Genomic DNA, 18,139 nt, shown 5'->3' on the forward strand with positions numbered 1-18,139 from the left:
TTTGCCATGAGTTTAGGAAGCTGCTGCTGTGTCAGTTTTTCCACCTATGAAGTCATGATAAAAAATTTAAAAGCTGCAGTGCTTAAGAAAGAGAAGTAGTGCTGTAAATTGCAAACACTGTAGCATTCTTCACCACTTTCCTGTTTCTATATTTAATTCCTCCCTTCTCCCAGCCAGTTATCTGCTAAGCATCTCTCTGAGTCCTGCACTACAGGTGCATTGCTCATTCAGGAGATCATCCACAACCATTCAAGGAACACTGATGTTCTTTTGTCAAATCTCAGCATCCATCTGGAAACTTTTTTTTTGCAAAAACCACAGTGGCAGACCTGTTCACAAAAATCAGACAGCAAGCCCACAACACAGCCTTTGTGTGACACCAGGCGTGCCTTGAATCACTGACTCTCCCTTCCAATCAAGAGCCCTTATATGTCACCAATTCCTAAGGACTCCACCTTTCGTTTTTAAACTGCACATTTCTAGTCCTCATTGCTACAGAAAGGAATTCAATAATTTTAAGAAGTGGTACTGCTGGAGTGGAGAGTCATTTTGATGGGGCTTTCCGGTGGCCAAAAGTGAGGACTTCTATACTCTATGCACACACACCCTGCCTCTAGAAAGCAACCCCACTCCTCTCTATAAAACTGCCCTAAAAGGAATCCCTCCAACCTTTTCCTCTGACATTCTTTATTTTATCAAGGAGAGAACTATATTCAAAGAAGCTAATTTGCCACATTGAAATCAATCAATCCAGTTGAATTATTTTGTTTTATGAGTGCGGAAGAGGTGAGGCAAGGAAGTAGTACAGAATGTCTGGGCTGTAGTGATGTTCCTGCAGTAATTCTCTGTCCATGTAAACATACACTGCCCTTGCTTCACCTTATAACCTACTTCCTTCCTTCCGCTTTAGGACACTCTAAGCCTGTATCAGATCCTGAAGCCTCTTCCTGTTGCTTTCTAATATTTCCACAGGACATTAACTGCCTATTGTCTACTTGACAGTCTAGGTTTCAAATCCTACCAAGACTCCCGGACTTGGATTCTAGCAGCCTGAAATTGTTTTTGTTTCTAGTTTATTTTACTTAATCCTAACCTCGTTTTTTGCTATCCGATACTGACTTTACTTTATTAGTTTCTAGGTTAATCCTCTCTGGTACTGACCCCTTGGCCAGGTTCCTATTGGACTTATTCTGCCTTCCCCAGACTCCATTTCCCTTTTTCTTCTCCATCTTAGTATTTTACCCACAGAGATAGAGTAGCTGGATCAATAGCTTTAAATCCCTACGTAAACAGAAGGATTTTTATCCTTTCATTAGGTAAATTTAAAAATCTAAATTGCTAAAGAAATATTTTAAGCCTTACTAGGTGACATTTAAAGACCTTTTAAAATATTCATCATGAGACTTAGTTTAGCTCTTTGAGTCGGTTACATCTAGCTTTTATTTGCAAATGCTGGTGAGGTTAAAATAGGTCAGTTAAAATAGCTTTGTTGCTTTGTTTGGCCTAATTCATACTAAGCAGAGTTTATTATCACAGTCTATGAAAGAACAATCCAGTATTATTTTGGCATTTCTGTTTTGCATTTATTATATGCCAGGCTATAGTTTGGGGAATAAATACCACACACTTCCATTTTTTTCTGTTTATAATTTTACAGTGTAAGTGACTTCTTGTTGCATTTTGCTTTTCTCTTCTGAGTTTATTTTAAGTGAGATTGAAAGCAGAATTTGATAATTTTCTCTATAGATAACTGATGAATGCCTTGAATGTGAACCATTTCATATTGTTCAGGTGTTTTGCTGCTACATTATTATTTGTACAGTAGTGCATATTCTATCTTTCTATAACAGGTTCACTCAAGGGAGCCCACTGTCGTTAACTGTGGCCCTAGAATACAGACTCTGAATCAACCCTTTCATCCTTGCCCAAGGTTCCTGGTTTTGCCTTAGGCTGTGTGCACATTGCCATTCAGTGCATTACCACTGCTGGTGTTTGAAGCAAAGTACTTTACCTATGATATTACCAACAATTCATATGTGGCTTGTACTACTGTTTTATGTGTTCACCCTCAGACCAGCTTCCATATCATTTGAAAACATAAGCCATGGTTAATCTGAGATGTATACATTGCAGACAGGCTAATAATGGTGCTTCACCCTGTGCTGCCCATGTCTTCCCCACAACTCTGCCCCACTCCCCATTTCAACTATTCCCTCATGTAGCTTTGCTACAAATACACCTAGTGTATTTTGCACACGTTGCCACCATATTATTGCTATTATTAACCTGCCCTTCAACCTAAGGTCCCAGAGTGGATTACAATTAAATCACAATATTTAAACAGTTTGAACATATCTGTCACAATGGCAATATAGCTGGCACTCCAGCATAGTATTCTATAACCTCTTTGTCAGCTGAACTTAACATTAGATTGTGTCCTGAATCATTTTGGACTCTCCTCTGTATTCAGCATAGCTGTCAACATTTCCCTTTTCTTGTGAGGAATCCTATTCGGAATAAGGGAATTTTCCTTAAACAAAGGGGAAAGTTGACAGCTATGGTATTCAGCAATGCATCAGTAATATACAAATTCTCAACAATAAACAAATACAATCAAAAAAGGTTTTAAAAAAAAGTCTACATAACTGAATTAAAAGTTTGAACAAGTTGGCTGAAATAAAAACATTATAGCTGGGGTCTAAAACAATAGAAGGACAATTCCTGCTCAGTGTTCATAGACCAGGAAGTTCAGAGCACATGTGCTGCTACAGTAAAGATGGACTCCTCACAGATACCAAATGAACATGGCACTTTAAAAAGTGCTAGCTCTGCAGATGAAAGCAGTCAAATAGGGGTAAGATCAGGCTTCCTCAACCTCGGCCCTCCAGATGTCTTGGGACTACAATTCCCATCATCCCTGATCACTGGTACTGCTAGCTAGGGATCATGGGAGTTGTAGGCCAAAAACAACTGGAGGTCCAAGGTTGAGGAAGCCTGGGTAAGATGATTCCCCAAGTATACTGGGCCCAAGCTGATCAGGTTCTATATGCTAATCAGAATACGTTATAGCAGATCAGCAGCTGATGCAGGTCTTTGAACAGAAGTTTTAAAATGCTGTCACACCAATCACGCTGCAGCATTCTGCACTAACTGCAGCTTCTGCACCAGCCACAAGGGGAGCCCCACAGAGAGTGCATGGCAGCATTCCACTCATGAAATTACCAGGGCCTGGACTGCTATGGTCAAGCTATCCCAGCCCAGGAATGTCTGCGGCCAGAGCCGATGGAATCTCTTCCTGCAGACCCTCATTGAAATAAATAGAAATTGTGCAAGTGTTCAGCTGTGGATTGTACCTATTATTGAGATCTCTCCTCCCACACTGACTGAGGTTCTGTGTTTCCTGGCAAGGAGATGCACTGAAGACTGCTCTTACTGAATGGCTAGTGGTCATGCGTCTGTTAAGTGTTAAAGGCAGGGGGAAGTGGCAGCCTTATAGTTTCCACTTGCCCTAAATGGAACATGGCTTCTAAATATGGTACATGAAACAGCTAAATCTTCCTACTCCTGCTGACAAGAGGAAATTAGAAGCCAGCAGTTAAGTGTTGGGGGAAAGGCAGCAAGTGGCAATAAGAGGATCCCCACTGGATCAGACCAACAACCTGTCTAGCCCAGCATCCTGTTGTCCATATGTCTATGGGACCAGCCAGATGTCTATGGGAACTGGCTTCTCCTTTTCTTATTCCCAACAACTGGCATTCAGAATGCTGCCTCTGATTCTGGAGCTTTTGATGCATTCATTTATTAGTTAAATGATTTACAAGCAGGTCCCTCTATCCCGATGCTTGTTATATGAAATTTCACTTATTCAAGCAAGAGAAATTAGTACCCAAACCTCACTATAAATACTGCAGATTCAGATATCCAAACAGCCAGACCTGTGTAAACAAACCAGCAGCTTTAAACAAACCTTCATTTTTGTGTTTTGCTGGTCTACAGCAGCTGTTTTGCCAGAAACCATGAGGGGAGAGGGGAGAGATCAGACAAATAAGAAAGCATTTTTCCTTTCTTCGTTTGCCTTTCACAAGGTTTCAGAGGGTTTTCCTAGTTTTTCCCCATCATTTTCAGGTCAAAATTCCATGGTCAGAAACAGATTAGAAATTTCCCCATAGGAATCAAGGGGAATTGTCAACTCATTATGCAAATACTAACCTAACAAACATGGGACGCAAGTGGCGCTGTGGTCTAAACCACAGAGCCTAGGGCTTGCCGATCAGAAGGTCAGTGATTCGAATCCCTGTGACGGGGTGAGTTCCTGTTGTTTGGCCCCAGCTCCTGCCCACCTAGTAGTTTGAAAGCACATCAAGTGCAAGTAGATAAATAGGTACCACTCTGGCGGGAAGGTAAACGGCATTTCCGTGCACTGCTCTGGTTGTCCAGAAGCAGCTTAGTCATGCTGGCCACATGACCTGGAAGCTGTATGCAGACAAACGCCGGCTCCCTCGGCCTATAGAGCGAGATGAGCGCCACAACCCCAGAGTCGTCTGTGACTGGACCTAATGGTCAGGGGTACCTTTACCTTTACCTTAACCTAACAAACAATTTCCTTAGAATGTCTTGTGGTTGGATAGTGGGACCTGCATGTATAAGAAGAGGGAGGTCTTCAGGGCCTGCTTAAAAACTACCATAGAAAGGGCCTGTGTAATCTTCAAAAGGATTGAATTCCACAGTTGTGGGGCCAGCTCAAATCCCTTTCACTGGAGTTCAGATAGTATGTGTCTGTCATGATTCACAGTCATTGCTAGCCTCATTTTAAAGATATCAGGGTTGGTCATGTGTCGCCATATTCTGCATCCCCAGCAATGCAGTTTTGCTTGGCTCAGCGTTGTTCCTTGGTATCGCAGCCAATATTTTCTATTGAAGGTTTCCTTTTGGGACTTTGCAGGAGTTGATGGGAGGCAGGAGAACATAATGTTCCCCTTTGCTTTTAGGGAACAAATACAAGTATGTGGACTCCAATATAAAGGAAATTGCCTCTCTCCATTATGCGTATGACAGTATGGCCAAATATATATCATGGTGTTTTTTCCTGCACAGAATTTAATTTCCAGTGCTATAGCCTGTCTATATATCAGACTGCTGATAATCCCAGCACCTTCAAGAGGTGGGGGGGACTAGGGTACTTCCAGATTGTCACTATTTTGCGGTGGAATTCAGTCACATCCCAACAAATTTAGGTTGCGCAAAGAAAGTTGATTTGGAGCTCTTGCACAACAAACCCACTTCCCCAAAATATCAGACCTTTTTTGAGATAGAGAAAGTGACAAGAAAATGCACTGGCAAGGGTGGGTTAATGCTTGCTTTAAAGCAATGTCAACTACCCTCCACGAAAACACATCAGATTATTATTATTATTATTATTATTATTATTATTATTAATACTCCACCCATCTGGCTGGATTTCCCCAGCCACTCTGGGCGCCTTACAGCATATGAAAAAATGTAAGAACATCAGAAATTAAAAATTTCCTGATACAGGGCTACCTTCAGATGTCTTCTAAAAGTCAGATAGTTGTTTATTTCCTTGACATCTGATAGGAGGGCTTTCCACAGTGCGGGCGCCACTACCAAGAAGACCCTCTGTCTGGTTCTCTTTAACCTTATTGTCAGGATACAGTCCAAACCGGAGGGTGGGTGTCCAGCCAAATACCATTATGCATGCTTGCCTGGTTCTCCCTCCTGCGTGCTGTCCAGAGAAATCATCTGTCTCCTTTCCGACTGGACACCGTGACCGATGAGTTAAGATTAAAAAAGGATGTGTACAAAAATGGAAAAGGGGGGAAACCACCAAAGAGGAATTCAAACAAATAGCCAGCACGTGTAGACACAAAGTCAGAAAAGCTAAAGCACAGAATGAACTCAGGCTTGCTAGAGAGGTTAAAAGCAACAAAAAAGGCTTTTATGGGTATGTTCGTAGCAAAAGGAAGAACAAAGAAACAGTGGGGTCACTCAGAGGAGAAGATGGTGAAATGCAAACAGGGGACACAGAAAGGGCTGAACTCCTCAATGCCTTCTTTGCCTCAGTCTTCTCCGATAAAGAAAACAATGCCCGACCCGAAGAATTTGGAGCAAATGATTCAGCAGAGGAAACACAGCCCAGAATAACTAACGAGATAGTACAAGAATACTTGGCTAGTTTAGATGTATTCAAGTCTCCAGGGCCAGATGAACTGCATCCAAGAGTATTAAAAGAACTGGCAGATATGATCTCAGAACCACTGGCAGTCATCTTTGAGAATTCCTGGAGAACAGGCGAAGTCCCGGCAGACTGGAGGAGGGCAAATGTTGTCCCTATTTTCAAAAAGGGGGAAAGAGAGGACCCAAATAATTACCGCCCAGTCAGTCTGACATCAATACCAGGGAAGATTCTGGAGCAGATCATTAAGCAAACAGTCTGTGAGCACCTAGAAAGGAATGCTGTGATCACCAATAGTCAGCATGGATTTCTGAAAAATAAGTCATGTCAGACTAACCTGATCTCGTTTTTTGACAGAATTACAAGCCTGGTAGATGAAGGGAACGCAGTGGATGTAGCCTACCTTGATTTCAGCAAGGCATTTGACAAGGTGCCCCATGATATTCTTGTAAAGAAGCTGGTAAAATGCGGTCTTGACTATGCTACCACTCAGTGGATTTGTAACTGGCTGACTGCCCGAACCCAAAGGGTGCTCATCAATGGTTCCTCTTCATCCTGGAGAAGAGTGACTAGTGGGGTGCCACAGGGTTCTGTCTTGGGCCCGGTCTTATTCAACATCTTTATCAACGACTTGGATGATGGACTCAAGGGCATCCTGATCAAATTTGCAGATGACACCAAACTGGGAGGGGTGGCTAACACCCCAGAGGACAGGATCACACTTCAAAATGACCTTGACAGATTAGAGAACTGGGCCAAAACAAACAAGATGAATTTTAACAGGGAGAAATGTAAAGTATTGCACTTGGGCAAAAAAATTGAGAGGCACAAATACAAGATGGGTGACACCTGGCTTGAGAGCAGTACATGTGAAAAGGATCTAGGAGTCTTGGTTGACCACAAACTTGACATGAGCCAACAGTGTGACGCGGCAGCTAAAAAAGCCAATGCAATTCTGGGCTGCATCAATAGGAGTATAGCATCTAGATCAAGGGAAGTAATAGTGCCACTGTATTCTGCTCTGGTCAGACCTCACCTGGAGTACTGTGTCCAGTTCTGGGCACCACAGTTCAAGAAGGACACTGACAAACTGGAACGTGTCCAGAGGAGGGCAACCAAAATGGTCAAAGGCCTGGAAATGATGCCTTATGAGGAACGGCTAAGGGAGCTGGGCATGTTTAGCCTGGAGAAAAGGAAGTTAAGGGGTGATATGATAGCCATGTTCAAATATATAAAAGGATGTCACATAGAGGAGGGAGAAAGGTTGTTTTCTGCTGCTCCAGAGAAGCGGACACAGAGCAATGGATTCAAACTACAAGAAAGAAGATTCCACCTAAACATTAGGAAGAACTTCCTGACAGTAAGAGCTGTTTGACAGTGGAATTTGCTGCCAAGAAGTGTGGTGGAGTCTCCTACTTTGGAGGTCTTTAAGCAGAGGCTTGACAACCATATGTCAGGAGTGCTCTGATGGTGTTTCCTGCTTGGCAGGGGGTTGGACTCGATGGCCCTTGTGGTCTCTTCCAACTCTATGATTCTATGATTCTATGATTCTATGTCATTTGGGGATTTGGGTTTAAGTGTCACCAGTAGGTTGATGACACTCAACTCTTAACCTTTTAGTATTAATCATCTAACCCTAGAGAAGAACTGGAAATTCTGAATGGGTGTCTGGAAGACAAACAATTGAAGGTTCTTCTGCTCTTGGTGGAGGTTTGCAATTAATTTTGATTGGGATTGTATTCTTCCCTGAAGTATCAAGTTCATTTGGGGGTTCCTGTACCTCACTTTGTCCCTGGATGGCCAGGTAATGTCAGTGGCCAGCAGTGACAAAGAAGGCAGTTATTTGGAAAGGGCCTTATTGGTGATGATTCTGTAGATACGTTTCAAATTCTCTCACGGGGCAGGGATTGTGGTTCATCCACCAAACTAATTCCTCTTCGTGCTGTTAGGCAGGTGTTGAAACCCCTTTTATTAATTCCAGAAGACATTTTATAATTGAGCTCTACTGTCCTCATTTTATATCCTTTGGCTTTCATGCTTATGTGCTTTTAATCGGTTTCATTTATTTTGTTTTTTAAAACTATTTTTGCATTATCAGATTTGTCATTTTCTACTTATATAAGCCATTTTGTAGGTGGGGGAGTGTTTTTTTTAAAAGCAGGGCATCTTAAAAAAATAAATAGAAGGTACCACTTGAAATTACAACCAGAATGAGGTTCTGTGTTTGCAATTCAATTATACCACTTCTAACCACAACAAAAACAACTTTTAGTTTAAATGAATTTCCTGGAAGCTGGAAAATATTCTGTTTACAGAACAGACAGAGCTATCATGTACCTAATTACGACATTGTCTTATGCATTTTAATTTTCAGTTCATTCCCTCTGAAAGTACAGTTTAATGTGCATATGACTAATGCCTGTTTGGAGTTCATGTTGCTGAGGCATACCAGATTTTCACATGTCAGAAATTCCTTATTCATTTTAACTAGTAAGGAAAGAAGGAGAGAAACTCATCACTAACCTTAAGGAGAAATAAGGAAGGGAGAAATGAGTCTTTCTGGAACATCCTGTTGACTAAATGATGTTGGATTAAAGACTTAAAAGTATTGTTCCGTTAATTTACTTTATAGCTGTTGAAACATCTACTGAAAAGTTTGTCTTGAAACTGAAATTAAGCATCACAAGGAATGCCAAGAGCAGCATTTCTGGGAAAGGACTCATATCTTATGAGCTTAATGTATGTGCATTGAAGAAGTAGCTATTGCAATTCTGGCAGCTGAGATTTGCAGTGTAGAATGCCACTGTTCAGGGCTGGCTCCAGACAGCTGGCAACGTCCCCCTCAGGATACTCCATTCCCTGTTCTTCTCCCTATTTACCGCTTTCCCCTCCTGTACAGTCAATTAACATTTCATGCCCACTGAGCATACTCAGTCCTCATTAGGCTGCAGCATTTTTGGACCTCGCATTGGTTCGTTCTCCTAAACAATTTCTCTAATTCTTCACATCTTGCGGTTCCCACAAACCTGTTAATAGCTTTTTCTTGGGCATGGGTGGTGTCATTCTGACCACATAAGAACAGGCATTTGCAAGATGAGTAATTACGGGGTAGCAGTGAGGAAGAGAGGTGCCCACTGTGGGCAACTTGCCCTTGGGCCCCTCAAAATCTTGAACTGGCAACTCAAGATAGTGTGCAATAGAGATGCACTCTCCAATAGTTTGAATGTAACATGGCACATTTGACCCAAAAAGTTGGCAAATCTTGAAATAAGGCAGGGCAGGGAACCTTCCCTGGTCAGTGGGCCAGATCTTTATCTCAAAACATCTGTTGGGTCAAATTTGACAACCCCAATGATTAGGACTTTGAAGACCCTTTGGCAAGCAGCGCTGTGCTGCTCTTTGAACATCCAGTTTTCAGGGCTTCAAAGAGCAGCACTGGGAGAGAGAAATGGTTTCCGCTGAAGATGCTGATAAAATGGCATTTCCCCTTCATTTTAGCAGATGCTCTACCATTGAGCTATGGTTTCCCCCCTGAACTTGCCACTCCTTACAGCCCCCAAAATACCATGTGTGCAGCACATATCTATCAGGTCCTTTGGTCACACAGGTTGGGGTAAGATTTTTCCAAATGATAATCTGAAGTCAGTGGGAAATTTTGTATTACTGAATTAAAATACTCCAGCAGGTGTCACTGTAGGCATCGTCAAAGTAAGCAGAATCACTATGGCAAAGACAATAGCAGAAATGTTTCCTGCCCTGGAGCATTTTCGTATGCAGGGTTTGTACTGCCTTTGGGACTTCTCAAGTCATCTGTGTGAGCACCTGATCATATTCATAAGTGGAAGAGGATCAGAAGGGAGCAATTTTCAATGCAAATCAGCATTCCAGCTAATGGAACATTTATACTCCAAACTGACTAGAGGAAGAACTGCTTTGAGCCTTACGCCTGAAAACACAAATAGTCCCCTCCCTGCTTTTGAGCACCTGTATTTCAAACATAAATACATTTGCTTAGAACTAAGTCCCACAGATGCTGTATCCACACAAGGGCATCAGTGCATACGGCGACAATTTTTTCCTGTGTGCGCTTTCGTCAATGCACGAGCACTTTCAATTGTATTCCCCCAATATCTATATTTATGTTTCCTGACCTGTCCAAACTAGTGGGCAGTACTTGATGGGATGTATTTCTGCAGTGTGTTGTTGTAGCAAAAGGGGAAGCTCTGGTGATTGGCTATAGTGTGCATTCTTATAGGGCAAAAATGAATCCCTATAAGAGAAGAACGAAGGAAATGTGATGATATGGCTAAACCCTAACTGCTGGTCACCTAAAATCAAGGCTTTTTTTTAACAGCTGGAACTCAGTTCCAGCACCTCTCAGGTGGGTGCCATTGCTATTCTAAGAGAATGAGGGAGGTGTTCATGGTGAGTTTCGGCACCTATTTTTCTAGAAAAAACCATACTGCTTAAATTTAATCACAAGATTATATGGGTTTTATTTAGGGCAGCCACTTGCATATCACAAACAGATGAGGCTACACATTTGCATAAATTTGCAGGTGCTAACTGACACGCATAGCTGCAGATTGAGAAATCACTGCTGAAATTAAAAATCCATCTCATCATTGGGGAGAAGACTGTGAGGGCTTGTCCACACTTCTGCTTGTCTGGTGCATAGAAAGCATGGGTCGAAGTAGTTTTCCTGTTGTCCTGGTCCTTTCCTGGTAAAACTCGCTCTTCAGTGCTAAATCAGAGCAAATGTCAATCTGGAGAAAGTTTGAATTGCCGTTTGCTCCAATTGAGCACTAAGGAGCAGTTTTCCCCAAGGGAAAGCAGCAGGGATGAGAGGAAGGAAGTGTGGGTAAGCCCTGGGTGTGATCAGGTAACCTGTGTGCCTGCTCCGTCTACTTGTCCGGGTGCTAACTATTGAAATGCAACTTCAAAGATTCTGCTCTCCCTGCTTATGGACATTTTTTCTTAAACTCTTCACATAGAAGATTGTTCTCTACAGTCAGATAGACTGAGCACTGTCTCTGTAAAGCATTTGAGCACTCTGGTGAGGTCTCTGGGTGGAATGGCTGTAGGAGAGTCTGTTACAGCTGCCTCCTATATAGATTCTAATAACCCGGCAAGCAGATTAAAAGTTGAGTCTCAAAAAACACTGCTGGTATTCAGGCACATGGCTGACTCACATATTGATCTTTGTGCGGGGGAGGCAGCCAAGCTAATCCATACAAAATCCCTCAAGGAGCTTGATCTCAACCAAGACAGATGTTATTTGCTTCTTGCTTAGGGTCAAGCTCAAAGTGATATGCTAGGAAAGAACAGCTTGCTAATTGGACCATTGAAATCATAGTGGTACTGTTTAAGGCCGTGAGCTGCCAGGAAGGAAAGTGGATGGTTCTGTGAAGCCTCATCAATTGCTTCCTTTAGGTCGGAACTTGCTCTATACAAGTGCTTAATAAACATGCAGCCCTCCCTCTGGGGTCACTAACCTCTGTGCAGAACTGAAGGTTAGTCTGAAGTTCCTCAGAACACAGATAATTGTGTTAAACAATGGGGGAAGGTCACAATAGGATTAAATTAGGTTTCTCTCATATTTGCTGATACTGGGACCTCTTCAAAATGGTGGAGAGGTACTACACGGAAGACAACATACTCTGGCCTCTGCCATCAGCCAGGGAACCTCAGATCACAATCCCTTTTCCTTTTGCATCATTTCTTTTCAGTTATAAGCATGAAGGTAGGGAAAGTGTTATTACTGATCATTCTAAAGCATTCTAGGAGCTTTTTCACAGGCTGAAAAGTAGGGTAAACAAATAAAAATTAGCAACATCAAAGCTTACATTTTCCTAGTTCAGTACAAACAATACAACTCCAGATTTTAAATATGTAAGTGTGGCTGCTCTGAGCCAACCTCAGCTTGATTTGTTGGACCCTGATTTGGGCATTAATGTGGAAACATTTGCCTACCCACTATATAGTAACTGCTTAATGCCTTATGGTGGATGTAGATACCATAGTCTCTGCCCTAGGCTGTACTCTGAGCTTTACCAAGCTTTCCTGAATACTTAGCAATTACATGAGGTTGGTCATAGAATCATAGCACTGTAGGGCTGGAATAATGCAATGCAGGAATAACCTCAGGTGTTGGAGGCTACAGTCAGAAGGCACCTCTCAACAATTGTAGTTACCACACACTAAGGTATTAAGTGGCTACTGTGTCTTCTGTGTGCAGCCTATTCCCATTCAGCATTCACAGAGATAGTACTGATTTATGCAAGATACCTTGAACTGGGCCTGGTAGTTCACTGGCTATGTGATCCCACCTCACTGCCCCAGGTGGTAAGTAGTAGACAGAATCTTCTGTTTTTCAATTGCATTTCCCAGTCAGGAGGGTTTTTATACTCAGGGCTTTTTTAGACATCTATTTATTGAGCTTTGATCTTGAATGGTTTGTAGGGAGATTAGATGTTGGCTACTTGATGAGTATTCACTCTGCTGTCTGAAGGACCTACATTGGTTCCCAGTACGTTTCCGAGCACAATTCAAAGCATTGGTGCTGACCTTTAAAGCCCTAAATGGCCTCGGCCCAGTATACCTGAAGGAGCATCTCCATCCCCATTGCTCAGCCTGGACACTGAGGTTCAGCTCTGAGGGCCTTTTGGTGGTTCCCTCACTACAAGAAGTAAGTGTTAGGTTTCTATTCCCCCACTGCACCTCAGATATGTGGGACTGTTAACCATCACATGTCTGTACATTCTAACACTAGCTGTTGGAGCACAAGAATGGATGTTTTGCCTTTCACTGTTCCATTTTCGTACTGCTGTTGTTCCGTTCTCTCTGAGAGCAAGAAGGAGAGGAGACATGTTCCCTTTTGTTGTGAACTGTAAATAATAAAGTAGCTTTAGTGCCCCCTCCCCAGGCCTGGCTTCTGCTGATGTTTTGTTTACTCTGCTAATGTGTGCCCTACTGTCGGAAGACATAGAATCATAGAGTTGGAAGAGACCACAAGGGCCATCGAGTCCAACCCCCTGCCAAGCAGGAAACACCATCAGAGCACTCCTGACATATGGTTGTCAAGCCTCTGCTTAAAGACCTCCAAAGTAGGAGACTCCACCACACTCCTTGGCAGCAAATTCCACTGTCGAACAGCTCTTACTGTCAGGAAGTTCTTCCGAATGTTTAGGTGGAATCTTCTTTCTTGTAGTTTGGATCCATTGCTCCGTGTCCGCTTCTCTGGAGCAGCAGAAAACAACCTTTCTCCCTCCTCTATGTGACATCCTTTTATATATTTGAACATGGCTATCATATCACCCCTTAACCTCCTCTTCTCCAGGCTAAACATGCCCAGCTCCCTTAGCCGTTCCTCATAAGGCATCGTTTCCAGGCCTTTGACCATTTTGGTTGCCCTCCTCTGGACACGTTCCAGTTTGTCAGTGTCCTTCTTGAATTGTGGTGCCCAGAACTGGACACAGTACTCCAGGTGTGGTCTGACCAGAGCAGAATACAGTGGCACTATTACTTCCCTTGATCTAGATGCTATACTCCTATTGATGCAGCCCAGAATTGCATTGGCTTTTTTAGCTGCCGCGTCACACTGTTGGCTCATGTCAAGTTTGTGGTCAACCAAGACTCCTAGATCCTTTTCACATGTACTGCTCTCAAGCCAGGTGTCACCCATCTTGTATTTGTGCCTCTCATTTTTTTTGCCCAAGTGCAATACTTTACATTTCTCCCTGTTAAAATTCATCTTGTTTGTTTTGGCCCAGTTCTCTAATCTGTCAAGGTCGTTTTGAAGTGTGATCCTGTCCTCTGGGGTGTTAGCCACCCCTCCCAGTTTGGTGTCATCTGCAAATTTGATCAGGATGCCCTTGAGTCCATCATCCAAGTCGTTGATAAAGATGTTGAATAAGACCGGGCCCAAGACAGAACCCTGTGGCACCCCACTAGTCACTCTTCTCCAGGATGAAGAGGAACCATTGATGAGCACCCTTTGGGTTCGGGCAGTCAGCCAGTTACAAATCCACTGAGTGGTAGCATAGTCAAGACCGCATTTTACCAGCTTCTTTACAAGAATATCATGGGGCACCTTGTCAAATGCCTTGCTGAAATCAAGGTAGGCTACATCCACTGCGTTCCCTTCATCTACCAGGCTTGTAATTCTGTCAAAAAACGAGATCAGGTTAGTCTGACATGACTTATTTTTCAGAAATCCATGCTGACTATTGGTGATCACAGCATTCCTTTCTAGGTGCTCACAGACTGTTTGCTTAATGATCTGTTCCAGAATCTTCCCTGGTATTGATGTCAGACTGACTGGGCGGTAATTATTTGGGTCCTCTCTTTTCCCCTTTTTGAAAATAGGGACAACATTTGCCCTCCTCCAGTCTGCCGGGACTTCGCCTGTTCTCCAGGAATTCTCAAAGATGACTGCCAGTGGTTCTGAGATCACATCTGCCAGTTCTTTTAATACTCTTGGATGCAGTTCATCTGGCCCTGGAGACTTGAATACATCTAAACTAGCCAAATATTCTTGTACTATCTCCTTAGTTATTCTGGGCTGTGTTTCCTTTGCTGAATCATTTGCTCCAAATTCTTCAGGTCGGGCATTGTTTTCTTTATCGGAGAAGACTGAGGCAAAGAAGGCATTGAGGAGTTCAGCCCTTTCTGTGTCCCCTGTTTGCATTTCACCATCTTCTCCTCTGAGTGACCCCACTGTTTCTTTGTTCTTCCTTTTGCTACGAACATACCCATAAAAGCCTTTTTTGTTGCTTTTAACCTCTCTAGCAAGCCTGAGTTCATTCTGTGCTTTAGCTTTTCTGACTTTGTGTCTACACGTGCTGGCTATTTGTTTGAATTCCTCTTTGGTGGTTTCCCCCCTTTTCCATTTTTTGTACACATCCTTTTTTAATCTTAATTCAGTTAAAAGTTCTTTAGATAGCCACCCTGGCTTCTTTAGGCACCTTCCACATTTCCGTCTCATTGGTATTGCCTGTCGTTGTGCTTTTACTATCTCCCTCTTAACAAACTCCCAGCCATCATGAACTCCCTTTCCTTTTAGTATTGCTGTCCATGGGATCTCACCCAGCACTTCCCTAAGTTTTATGAAGTCGGCTTTCTTAAAGTCAAGAAATTGAGTCCTAGTATGGGTTGAACATGAACCCAGCGGGTTCATGTAGACATTAAAACTCATAAGAAGCTGGCTTCTGTTTTTTATCAATTGCTTTTGAGAAGCCAGTTCCCCTCATTTGACAGTTTGAAGGTGGTGTGGGTGGAAGACCTGGGGGAAACTCTAGGCCAGCTTTATGGCGGGGGGGGGGGTCTGGTCTACCAAGCCCTTCTCAGTTTTTGCCAATACGCAGAACTCTCTCAAAGTGGTGCATCTGTGATCTCACACACTGGCCAGGCTGGCTCATATATTGGGTCGAGGATCTAACTGCTGTTGGTGAGACTGCCCAGATAAAAGTGCTTATCGGCTTATGTTCTGGGGCTGTCATTTTGTTTCTGTTTTCTGGGGTTGAAGGATGGAGAAAATTACATCCATAATTGGTAAACAGGCAGTTAAAGAGCCAAAGTTATGTCTGCTCTCCATATTTGAAGGAGACAAAAACACCCTACTAATCAAACCTTTAATTATATTCCTCCTAATCACAGCCCATTTAACTATAACTCAGGGCTGGAAGGTTCCTTGACCATTATAATGGGCATGTGGTATAAAAATACAGTTTCCTTGAAGATGCTAACTCATAAATTTAAAGGCACCAAGGGTTCTGCCATGCCACAATATTTTGTGACCATATGGGTACCTCTCTCTCTCTCTCTCTCTCTCTCTCACACACACACACACACACACTCACTCTTAACTTATATCAACACTCACACCATGGATCGCCTTGTTCTAGCCAAGTGGGTTATTCATTTAGAAGAATTATTAAACTTATTTAGACCTTGTGCTCTTCAAACTCCCCCCCCCTTTTTTGCTCTGCCACTAGTATTAGTTGTAGGTACCCTTATCATAGTTTTGCTATAGTTAACGATTTTGTTTTCCATGTTTTTGTACGATTCTTTTTCAGGGTGTACTTTTTTGTCCTGATGCCCATTTTATATATACTGGATGTATTATACCTTCTTCTTCTTTTTAAGCACAAAAGGTTATAAGGAGCAGGAAAGGACAGGAGAGTAAATCTTACTGAATTGTTGTTAACTGCTGCTGCATTCAGCAGTATATGGACTTTGGAAACACGGATTAAAAGTAAGCACTTTGGGGGCCTATATAGTGCTCAGAGACCTAAAGGCATTATATGTGTGTGTGCTTTAAAAGCAAATAGGAAACAGGTGATATTAAAAAGATAAATATAACAAATAATGGCTTCATTTTTTCAATGAACATGAGCCTGGCTGGATCAGAGCAAAGGTCCAGCACCCTGCTCTCTACAGAGGCCAACAAAGTGCTTCTGGGAAGTCTGCAAGGTGTAGAGACAATAGCCTTGCCTCATTTTTGCTCCTTAGTAGCTATTATTCCATAGCATACTGGTTCTGAACCTAGAGGTTCTCATAGCTATGGCTCTGTCTCCCATGAACTTGTTTAATCTCTGTTAAAGCCACATAAGCAAGTAGCCATCAGACATCCTTTTGCAGTAAATTCCATACATTATGTGTTCTGTGAAGAGGTACCTTTTGGAGGGCTGTCTTGAACTACCAGAAAGCTGGGGCCTCCAGAAAGTAGCTTTGCAACCCTACAGCCCTATGGCCTACAGCAGTAGCAGCCAGAGTGGTGGATCAGAGCCATGGAGCTACCTTCCCAACACAGGGCTCGCTACAGCTTACCTGGAGAGGGCAGGGAGGGCAGTTCACCGGCACACCAGTGAAAGTGCTGGATTGACGGCTGGGGTGTCCATGTTGCCCTTCCCTTGGAGCCACCCTGCCCTGCCGCAGCCCTATCCCCATCCAAGTAGGTTGTAGCATCTCCTGTGTTGTGAAGGTGACTCCATAGCTATATCTGACAATTTCCTCTCCCAATAGCAGAGAAAGAGGGTCCAACCTCAAAGATGGAGATTTGGTTTCAGGTGCCCCCTCCCCACCCCCTCTGTGGCTCTTGCCCTACTGATGCCAGAAATCCAACATAGATAGTACAGCCACAAAAGTGGTACCAGGGAGTGGATTGACGTGTACCAGAGCATGGCATGGATCCAAAGGTCTTCCCAGTCTCTCAGTCTGCCTCCAAATGAGGGAGAAAACTGCACCATCCTTGTATCTGACATAATAAAATTCTATCCCTTTGGGGAAGGGTTGTGGCATCTGTTTTGCATGCAGAAGGCCCCAGGCTCAATGTCCAGCATGTCCAGGAAGGGCTAGGACTGCTGGTGAACCACCACTATGGACTAATGGTCTGGCTCAGTATAAGGCCACTTCCTTGGTTCTAAGTTCTAAATGGGATGGGAATTGTTGCTGGATAAGGCAGTTCAAGCACCTCTGGTTCCCCATCCCCCTGGCGCTTAGCATTGTAGCCTAAGTGTATAAATGCAGCCCTTTTCTATGCCTTTTTGCTTCTCTTCGGTGCTGTTTACTTCCTCCTAAGTGTGCCTAGAATGGCAACCATAATGGAACCTTCTTATTCTCCTTAAAAGCACAATAAAGAGAAGGGGAAGCTCTTCGTTACAATCACCTGCAAATGCATATTTCCTCTTGTTTATGGAGGAATATTATTAAGACTCTTATAATACAAAACTCTTCATCAGATTGCCAATTCTCAGCTTCAAATAAAGCCAGGTTCCATTATAAGCTCCTATTTCCTAGTGAAAGGGTTTACAATTTAGGAGCCAGGCAACCAATCAAGGTTGGAGTTAGCCACATTTTTTTAAGCGCACAGTGATTCATTTACCATTAATATCTCCAAGATAAGCAACAGATGTAGCTTTCCCAAAAATGAAGATTTCTGATTGC

General features: G+C 42.9%; 1 protein-coding gene across 2 annotated transcripts in view; it reads left to right on the forward strand.

Annotated features, from left to right (window-relative positions):
- The window catches only part of RGS20 (regulator of G protein signaling 20), a gene marked incomplete at its 5' end in the record, with an annotated part of 51,366 nt that overhangs the window by 6,488 nt on the left and 26,739 nt on the right, over positions 1 to 18,139 (forward strand). The window lies entirely within an intron of this gene.

Source organism: Podarcis vaucheri (assembly GCF_965113315.1).
Source record: "Podarcis vaucheri genome assembly, chromosome: 8".
NCBI lineage: Eukaryota > Metazoa > Chordata > Lepidosauria > Squamata > Lacertidae > Podarcis > Podarcis vaucheri.